The following is a 7,809-nucleotide window of genomic DNA, read 5'->3' on the forward strand; positions in this document are numbered from 1 at the left end:
AATCCTCTCACCTCAGCCTCCCAAAGTGCTGGGATTATAGGCTTGAGTCACTGTGCCTGGCCAACAATTATTTTTCAAATGGCTTTCTGCTTTGTCAAGGTCATCCTTGCTTCTTGGTGGATCTGATTCCTAGTCATTGTATAACTTGATGGGTAAAAGCATTGGTTAGGCACAATGACTCATGCCTATAATCCCAGCACTTTGGGAGGCCAAGGTGGGAGGATTAATTGAGGTCAGGAGTTCAAGACTAGCCTGGGCAATGCAAGGAGACTCTGTCTCTATTTAAAAAACAAGAACTAGACAAATAAAACCTTACATTTTGGAGTCAAGCAGGTGTGGATTTGCCGCTCAATTCTTGCACTTCTGAACTTTGATATATTGCTTTACCTCCTGAACCGAAAATGGGAATAGCAATATCTACCTTGAGGGTTATCATGAGGGTCAAATGCAACAAATAACACAATCTCAGCACAGTGCTCTGCCCACAAAAAGAGCTTGTTAAATGTTCCTCACTTCTCACAACTGAGATTCCAATTCCCAAAATGGAAGCTCCCTTTTCTGTGTTCCTGTGGCAGGCATACAACTCAGAAAATGACCTATATAATCTCCTCTTTCTAAGAACTTACAGTGTAGAGCAGTCTCTGGAATCCACCCAGGCCATTCTCACCTGCAGTTCAGGAGCTCTCAGTGTGTGTTCCTCTGTTGAAATGTCCAGGTCAGGTTTTCTCAAGCTGGCACTATTCACATTTGAGGCTGGTTCATTCCATGTTGTGAGGAGTTGTCCTGTGCACAGCAAGATGTCGAGCTGCATCCCTGGCTTCTATCCACTAGGTGCTGGTAATACCTCCACCTCATCCCTAGTTGATTTTTGTTTGTTCATTTGCTTGTGAGGCAGGATCTTGCAGTACTGCCCAGGTTGGAATGCAGTGGTGCTATCACAGCTCAAGGAAGCCTCCAACTCCTGAGCTCAAGCTCTCTTTCTGCCTCAGCCTCCCAAGTAGCTAGAACTTCTGGCATGTGCCACTATACCTGGCTAATTTATTTTATTTAATTTTTTTGTAGAGACAGGGTCTTACTATGTTGCCCAGACTACTCTTGAATACCTGGCCTCAAGCAATCCTTTTGCCTCAGACTCCCAGAGTGCTGGAACTAAAGGTATTCCCCGAGGTGGGAGCAGGGACCGAATAACCTCCAGTTGAAAAACCACTGGAGATGATAGGTTTTTGTTTGGTTGGTTGTTTTTTGTTTTCTATTTTCCACTGTGATGTCCCTTAAGCCTGCTCTGGAGCAATGGTGGACCAAAGAGGTGTCGAGAGGCATGAGAGGCATCCCCAGGTAGGGAGGGTGTTTTGTCACTGGCATGGATCAACATTGTCAGCACAATGGCAATAAAAAGTAGACCAGGTGTTGTTGGTTTATTATTGCGTTTAACTTCTCTACAGGCAACACACACATTGACTGCAGCAGCCAGTACCACCCTGGCCTCCTCTGGTATGCTGCTGCTCTGGGCACTGGTTCTTCCCCTGGCCCCATCACTCTTTTTGTTGTTGCTATTCACTCTTTTTTGTTTGTTGGTTTGTTTGTTTTGCTCTTTTACCCATTTATTTCCTTTTATTTGCAATTTGTGTTCAATGCAAATCAATTCCATAACATTAGAAGTTATGAATCAAAGCATAAATACACAAACACAACATACAATCCAAAATAGATGTACAACATTGTGAGAGTGGTCAAAATCAAAATGGAGTCACTAAGGTTAAGAAAACGCTGACAAGTAGAGCCAGAGGAGGCCATGAAGTGAGGGCGCTCCTGTTTGTGTGCCTAATAACAAAAAAGACTCTACAAAAACTTTATACAAAGCAATGCTTCTCAAGGACAGCTGCCCAGCATCTGCCAATCCAACCTCAGACTGGTAGCACCCGTATATTGATCTTTGTAGCTAAAAATGATTTTTTTACTATTTCACTTTATTTATATTAGAGACAGATTTTTTTTTTTTGAGTCAGAGTCTCATTCTGTCACCCAGGTTGGAGTACAGTGGCATGCTCATGGTCACCACAGCCTCGACCTGTTGGGCTCAGGTGATCCTTCCACCTTAGCCTTCCAACTAGCTGGAACTATGGATGTGTGCCACCACATCCAACTAATTTTTAAAAATTTATTGTAGAGATGAGGTCTCACCAAGTTGCCCAGGCTGGTCTCAAAACCATGGGCTCAGGCAATCCTCTCACCTCCGTCTCCCAAAGTGCTGGGATTACAGGCATGACCCACTGCACCGGCCTATTTTTATTTTTGTACAGACAAGTTCTCACTATGTTAGCTAGACTCAAGATTGGTAATTTTATCTTCAAAATACATCATTTTTTAAGTTATAGAAAGTATTCAACAGGAACAAAAATAAAAAGCAACATTTTGAAATTAGTTGAGGTGAAATAGAAAGCAACATTTTCAGATTGAGTTGATTCTACTCTTTGGAATCAGTTTAGCTAAATGAATCTGGTGTTCTTGTTGAATGGAAACAGGTGATAGAAAATGACTCCTTTTCACTTTATAATGATGCTTACTCATGATGCTTGGACTTGAGCATAGATTCCAATCCACCATTGCCCTGGCACATGCCAATTACTACATAAAAGTTCAAACGCAAAGTCAAATCCAAAGCCTTGGAGAAAAAAGAACACAGTTCCCAGCTGGGCGTGGTAGCTCATGCCTGTAATCCCAGCACTTTGGGAGGCAAAGGCAAGCCATAATAAAAAGAAAGAAAGAAAGAAATTAAGCCCGACGTGGTGGTGCACAACTGTAGTTCCATAGTTCCAGTTTCTTGGAAGCCTGAGGTGGAAGGGTCACCTGGCCGCCATAGCCATGATCATGTAACTGCACTCCAGCCTGGGTGACAGAGTAAGACTCCAACTTGAAAAAAAAAAAGCAAACCAACAAAATCCCATAGTCCCCAAGAGAACAGTGATAGCTTAACAATGTAAAAACTTCACCTAGGTATATTGGCATTAAATTAGTTTTGATGGGAGGATCTCTTGGGCCTAAGAGTTCAAGACCAGCCTGAACAACATAGTAAAACCTCGTCTCTACAGAAAAACATAAATAAATAAATGAATGAATAAACAAACAAAATTATCTGGGTGTGGTGGCATACACATATAGTCCCAGTAACTCAGAAGACTGATGCAGAAGGATTGCCTGAGCCCAGGAGGTTCAAACTGTGATGAGCCATGATCGTGCCACTGTACTCCAGCCTGGATGAGAGTCAGACTCAAAAAACAAACAAAAAAAATTAGTACTGATAAAACAATATATTGAGCATTTACGGTAATGTCTGAAAATTTCCTCTGATGTACATATAGAGAGAGAAAGAATCATGGAAGCTTTTTATATTACCGAACTATTTTTTGATCTTGTATATCTAATGAACCAAATGAAAACTAAGTTTCCATTCCACATCCCATCCTAGATAAGATAAAATTGATTTATTTTTTCTTTTGTGATGGGATCGCTTTATGTTGCCCAGGTTAGTTGCAAAATCCTGTACTCAAGTGATCCTCCTGCCTCAGCCTCCTAAAGTGCTGGAATTACAGGTATTAGCCACCACACCTGGCCAATTTTTATTTATAAGGGAGAGTTTTAGCATCCACATTCCTTAATCCACATTTAAAGAAATCATATCTTGACTGATTTTGGTGTTGCCTCTCTTCATCCTGTGCATTAAACTCCAGCAAATTTAATATTGGCATTCATGATCTAGTCAAACCCTTCACATGTTCTTCAAGCCAACCAAATTTGGGATTCTCAACCGTTTTTCTGTCAATAAAAGGTATGGAGTTAGTAGATTTGATACAGACTTGTTGTTTCCTTGTCACACTGAACTTCTAGACACCCTTTGAACCGGGTTTAGAAGATAAGGAAGTACAGCTGTCTGTTGACCTGAGTCTCTTAACAGCAGAAATGTAGGTGAGAGGGCCAGGCACAGTGGCTCACCCCTATAATCCCAGCACTTTGGGAGACTGAGAGGATTGCCTGAGCCCATGGATTTAGGAACAACCTAGGCAACTTGGGGAGACCTCATCTCTACAGTAAATCAAAAAATTAGCCAGATATGGTGGCGCAAGTCTGTAGTTCCAGCTACTTGGAAGGCTGAGATGGAATGATCGCCTGAGCCCAGCAGGTCGAGGCTGCCATGGCTGTGAGCATGCCACTGCACTCCAGTCTGGGCAACAGAGTGAAACTTCAACTTAAAAAAAAAAAAATGTAGGAGAGAGATCAAGACCATCAGGAGACAGGCTGTAGACTACAGGGCACTGCCAACCATCTTGGTGGTGACATTAGCTGGATTTGGGGCAGCTGAGGTATTCTGGGAGGAATTACTTGAAAGTGTTCCAACAGTTGTGTGATTTGAATAGATCTGCATGGGTAGAAACAGTGCCAGAAGCAGCAGCCCAAGCTCAAGCCTAGCCACCATTACTCTGCTGATGTCCCCTCCGTCAGTATGTGGCATGTCTCACTGGATGCTGAAAGCGTGGAGAGCCACTGGCTTTGGGCAGGCTCAGGCAAGTTCCCTCTAGTCACTTTTCAGTAATAAAACATCCTGCTGTATGGCCAGGCATGGTGGCTCAAATCTGTAATTGCAGTACTTTGGAAGGCTGAGGCAAGAGGATTGCCTGAGTTCAGGGGTTCAAGACTAACCTGGGCAACTTGGCGAAACCTCCTCTGTACATTAAATAAAAAAATAACCTGGCATGGTAGCGCGGGCCTATAGTTCCAGCTACTTGGAAGACAGAGGCAGAAGGATCACCTGAGACCATCAAGTGGAGACTGCAGTGGCTGTGAGTGTGCCACTGCATTCCAGCCTGGGTGACAGAGTGAGACTGACTCAAAAACAAAAAAAATCCTGCTGTCACTTCACATCACTGGCATGCGCCACCACATCCAGTTAATTTTTTAAATTTACTGTGGAGACATGGTCTCACCGTGTTGCCCAGGCTGGTCTCACACCTGTGGGCTCAGGCAATCCTCTCATCTCCGCCTCACAAAGTTCTGGGATTATAGGTGTCAGCCACCACGCCCGGCTTAATTTTCTCTAATTAAAAAAAATTAAAACAATTTTCTCTAGTTTTTAAAAATTAAATTAAAACAATTTTTAAAATAAAATTTATTTTATTTTACCTATTTTTTTAATTTTTATTTTTCTAATTGGAGTCTCATTCTGTTGCCCAGGCTGGAGTGCAGTGGCACGCTCATAGCCACCACAGCCTTGACCTACTGGGCTCAGGCGATCCTTCTGCCTCAGTCCTCCAAGTGGCTGGAACTACAAGTACGCACCATCACGACCAGCTAATTTTTTGATTTTTATTATAGAGATGAGATCTCGCCAAGTTGTCCAGAATGGTCTCCAACTCGTGTGCTCAGGCAATCCTCTCACCTCGGCCTCCCAAACTGCTGAGATTATAGGCATGAGCCACCGCACCCAGCTCTAAAAAGAAATTTTAAAAGACAAAAAATTTATTTCAGATAAAAATTTCCCTTGGTTCCCAGTTCAAACCAGCTGCAGATTGAATGTTTGGGTAGGTACAAAGGGCAAGATAGGCTGCTTCTGTTTCCTGGTGTATTTGAAGTATTGCAATCTGGCTGACTTAAACAGCAGAAATTTATTGTCTCACAGTTCTGGAGACCAGAAGTCCAAGATCCATGTGGCAGCAGGGGGTGGAGAGGAGAAGGAGGGCTCTCCTGAAGGCTGTGAGGGTGCTCCATGCCTCATTGATGGTTTCTGGAGTTTGCTGGCAATCTTAGACATCCCTTGGCTTGTACATGCATCACCCCAGTCTCTTCCTTCATCATCACATGACATCCTCCCTGTTTGTGTGTCTGTTTCCAAATTTCCCCTTTTTATAAGGACATAATTTTGGGTTAGAGTGCACCCTAATGGCCTCATTTTAATTTGCTTTGACTCTATAAAATAGACTCTGCAAGACCTTATTTCAAATAAGGTTACATTCTGAGGTACTACAGATTAAGACTTCAACATACCATTGGGGGGGAGGATTTAACCCATGACACCTGCCTAACTGTTCTTCCATGTGGAGGATGAATATATAATTTATCATCCAAAATGGGGCCGTTTTGAGAGTGAAAGGGGGTGCTATTAATAATTATGCCAGGGGTGCGCGTGCTCTCAGTGGTGGCGCGGCCTCCCTCGGTCTCCTCTGCAGATGGGCTCCGTGGCCTAGCGTCCGCTCCCCGCCACCCCTAATCGCGCGCCCAGGCCCGCGGGGGTCGTCGCCCAGGTTTCCACCAGCCCACAAGCAAGAGCCTGGCGGCCATCCCCTCCAGCGGCTCGCTCGTGGCCGCTCACGACTACTACCGGCGCCGCCTGGGTTCCACCTCCAGCGACGGCTCCTGCGGAAGTGCCGAGTGCCTCGCGGAAGCCATCCCGCACCCCCCGGGTCTTCCCAAGGCTGACCCGGGTCACTGGTGGGCGAGCTTCTTTCTCGGGAAGTCCACTCGCCCCTTCACGGCCACGGTGCTGGAGTCCACGGAGCACACGGAACCCGCCAGGCCCCCAGCGGGATGACTGCCCGTGGCCTGGCTCGGGAAGCGACAAGGAAAGGGCCTGGTGGCCGGTCCGGTGAAGCCAACGCTGGGCCCCCATCCTGAGCAGCCACCACCAGCCCCAGGCCTTGAGGCGCTAGGCTGTCAGAGCCCTCCCTCCCCACCCCTCCCCTTTCCCCTCTCCTTTCCCCTCCCATCCTGGTCCCTCTGGGCAAACTAGGTGGCTGCAGCAGGCAGACAAGCAGTTGGGTTATTTTCTATCAACACAGCAAACACCAAAAGAAGTGAGAGCACTGCTTTTCACTGCCCAGCACATGGGAGCTTTCCTGATAACGTAACTGTCTTCCTGCACCAAGTGGAAAATAAACTCCAGGCAGCCAGGACCTCAAAATAATAATAATAATAATAATGCCAGGACTGCAGGTGTAAATCAGAAGTGTCCTGGGCAAGCTGGGGCGTATGGTCACCCCCCTCCATGAAGCATCAGAACTAGTGGAGGTAGAGAGTGGGGTGTGTCAGAAGCAAGTGAGTAGTTAAAAGGGCGAGGAAAGTGTTGACTTGACCAACATTACCATGATATTTCAGGCTGGCTCTTTTTCTCATAGAGCACTGGAGATGCCTCACCTGCAATTCACTGATCTCTATTCCAACGAGTGGCTTAAGAATTTTTTCCTTTAAAACCTGGAGGAAAACAAGAAACGAGAGCATCCAAAGTTTATCATCTGTTTGCTGACATCTCCTCACCACACCAGGAGGCCTCCACGAAAAGATCCAAGACAGCCTCACGGCAGGCAGGAGATCCACATCCGGTTCCTTCAGAAACCATGGGGACAGCACTGACCTCAATGTGACAATGTGTCTTTGCTCCTCGGTCAGAAGAGCTAACCAGTCCTGGTGCCTCACGTGCCTCGGGCAGGAATCCACAGTGTTCCCCAGCCTCTCTAAGTGGTCCCTCTCTAAACGGTCCCCTTTCCCTAGGTTTAAGATGAGAGGCGGGCACCCCACCTCCCTTCTCCCAGGGGGTGTGGATAGGGGGAGAACTCAGCCCATCAGCAACTCCCTCCAAATGCGCACTGTCTTTTTCCTGTCATTTCCTTCTCTCGGCTTCTTTCACGCCCTCAGTGGGGGCGAAGGGCTCGACACGGCAAAGCCAACCCTTCTGCAAGTCTGGGATGATGATCTCACCCCCACGTTGACACGTGGCGTCTGTCTCGGCGCTTCAGCCAAAAGCAGAACTGCATAGTTTCACTT

At 46.0% G+C, this 7,809-nt stretch overlaps 1 protein-coding gene across 1 annotated transcript in view; it reads right to left on the reverse strand.

The window, feature by feature from the left end:
- Positions 1–7,207, reverse strand: part of ARL8B (ADP ribosylation factor like GTPase 8B) — a 73,826-nt gene extending 66,619 nt beyond the window's left edge. Inside the window, exon 1 of the mRNA XM_021718330.1 lies at positions 7,183–7,207. The gene's annotated coding sequence lies outside the window, so the exon portion shown is untranslated. The remainder of the gene's footprint in view (positions 1–7,182) is intronic.
- Positions 7,208–7,809: the final 602 nt, after the last annotated feature.

The sequence above is a fragment of the Carlito syrichta genome, unplaced genomic scaffold (genome assembly GCF_000164805.1).
Source record: "Carlito syrichta isolate Samal-C Ts95f unplaced genomic scaffold, Tarsius_syrichta-2.0.1 Scaffold312086, whole genome shotgun sequence".
NCBI lineage: Eukaryota > Metazoa > Chordata > Mammalia > Primates > Tarsiidae > Carlito > Carlito syrichta.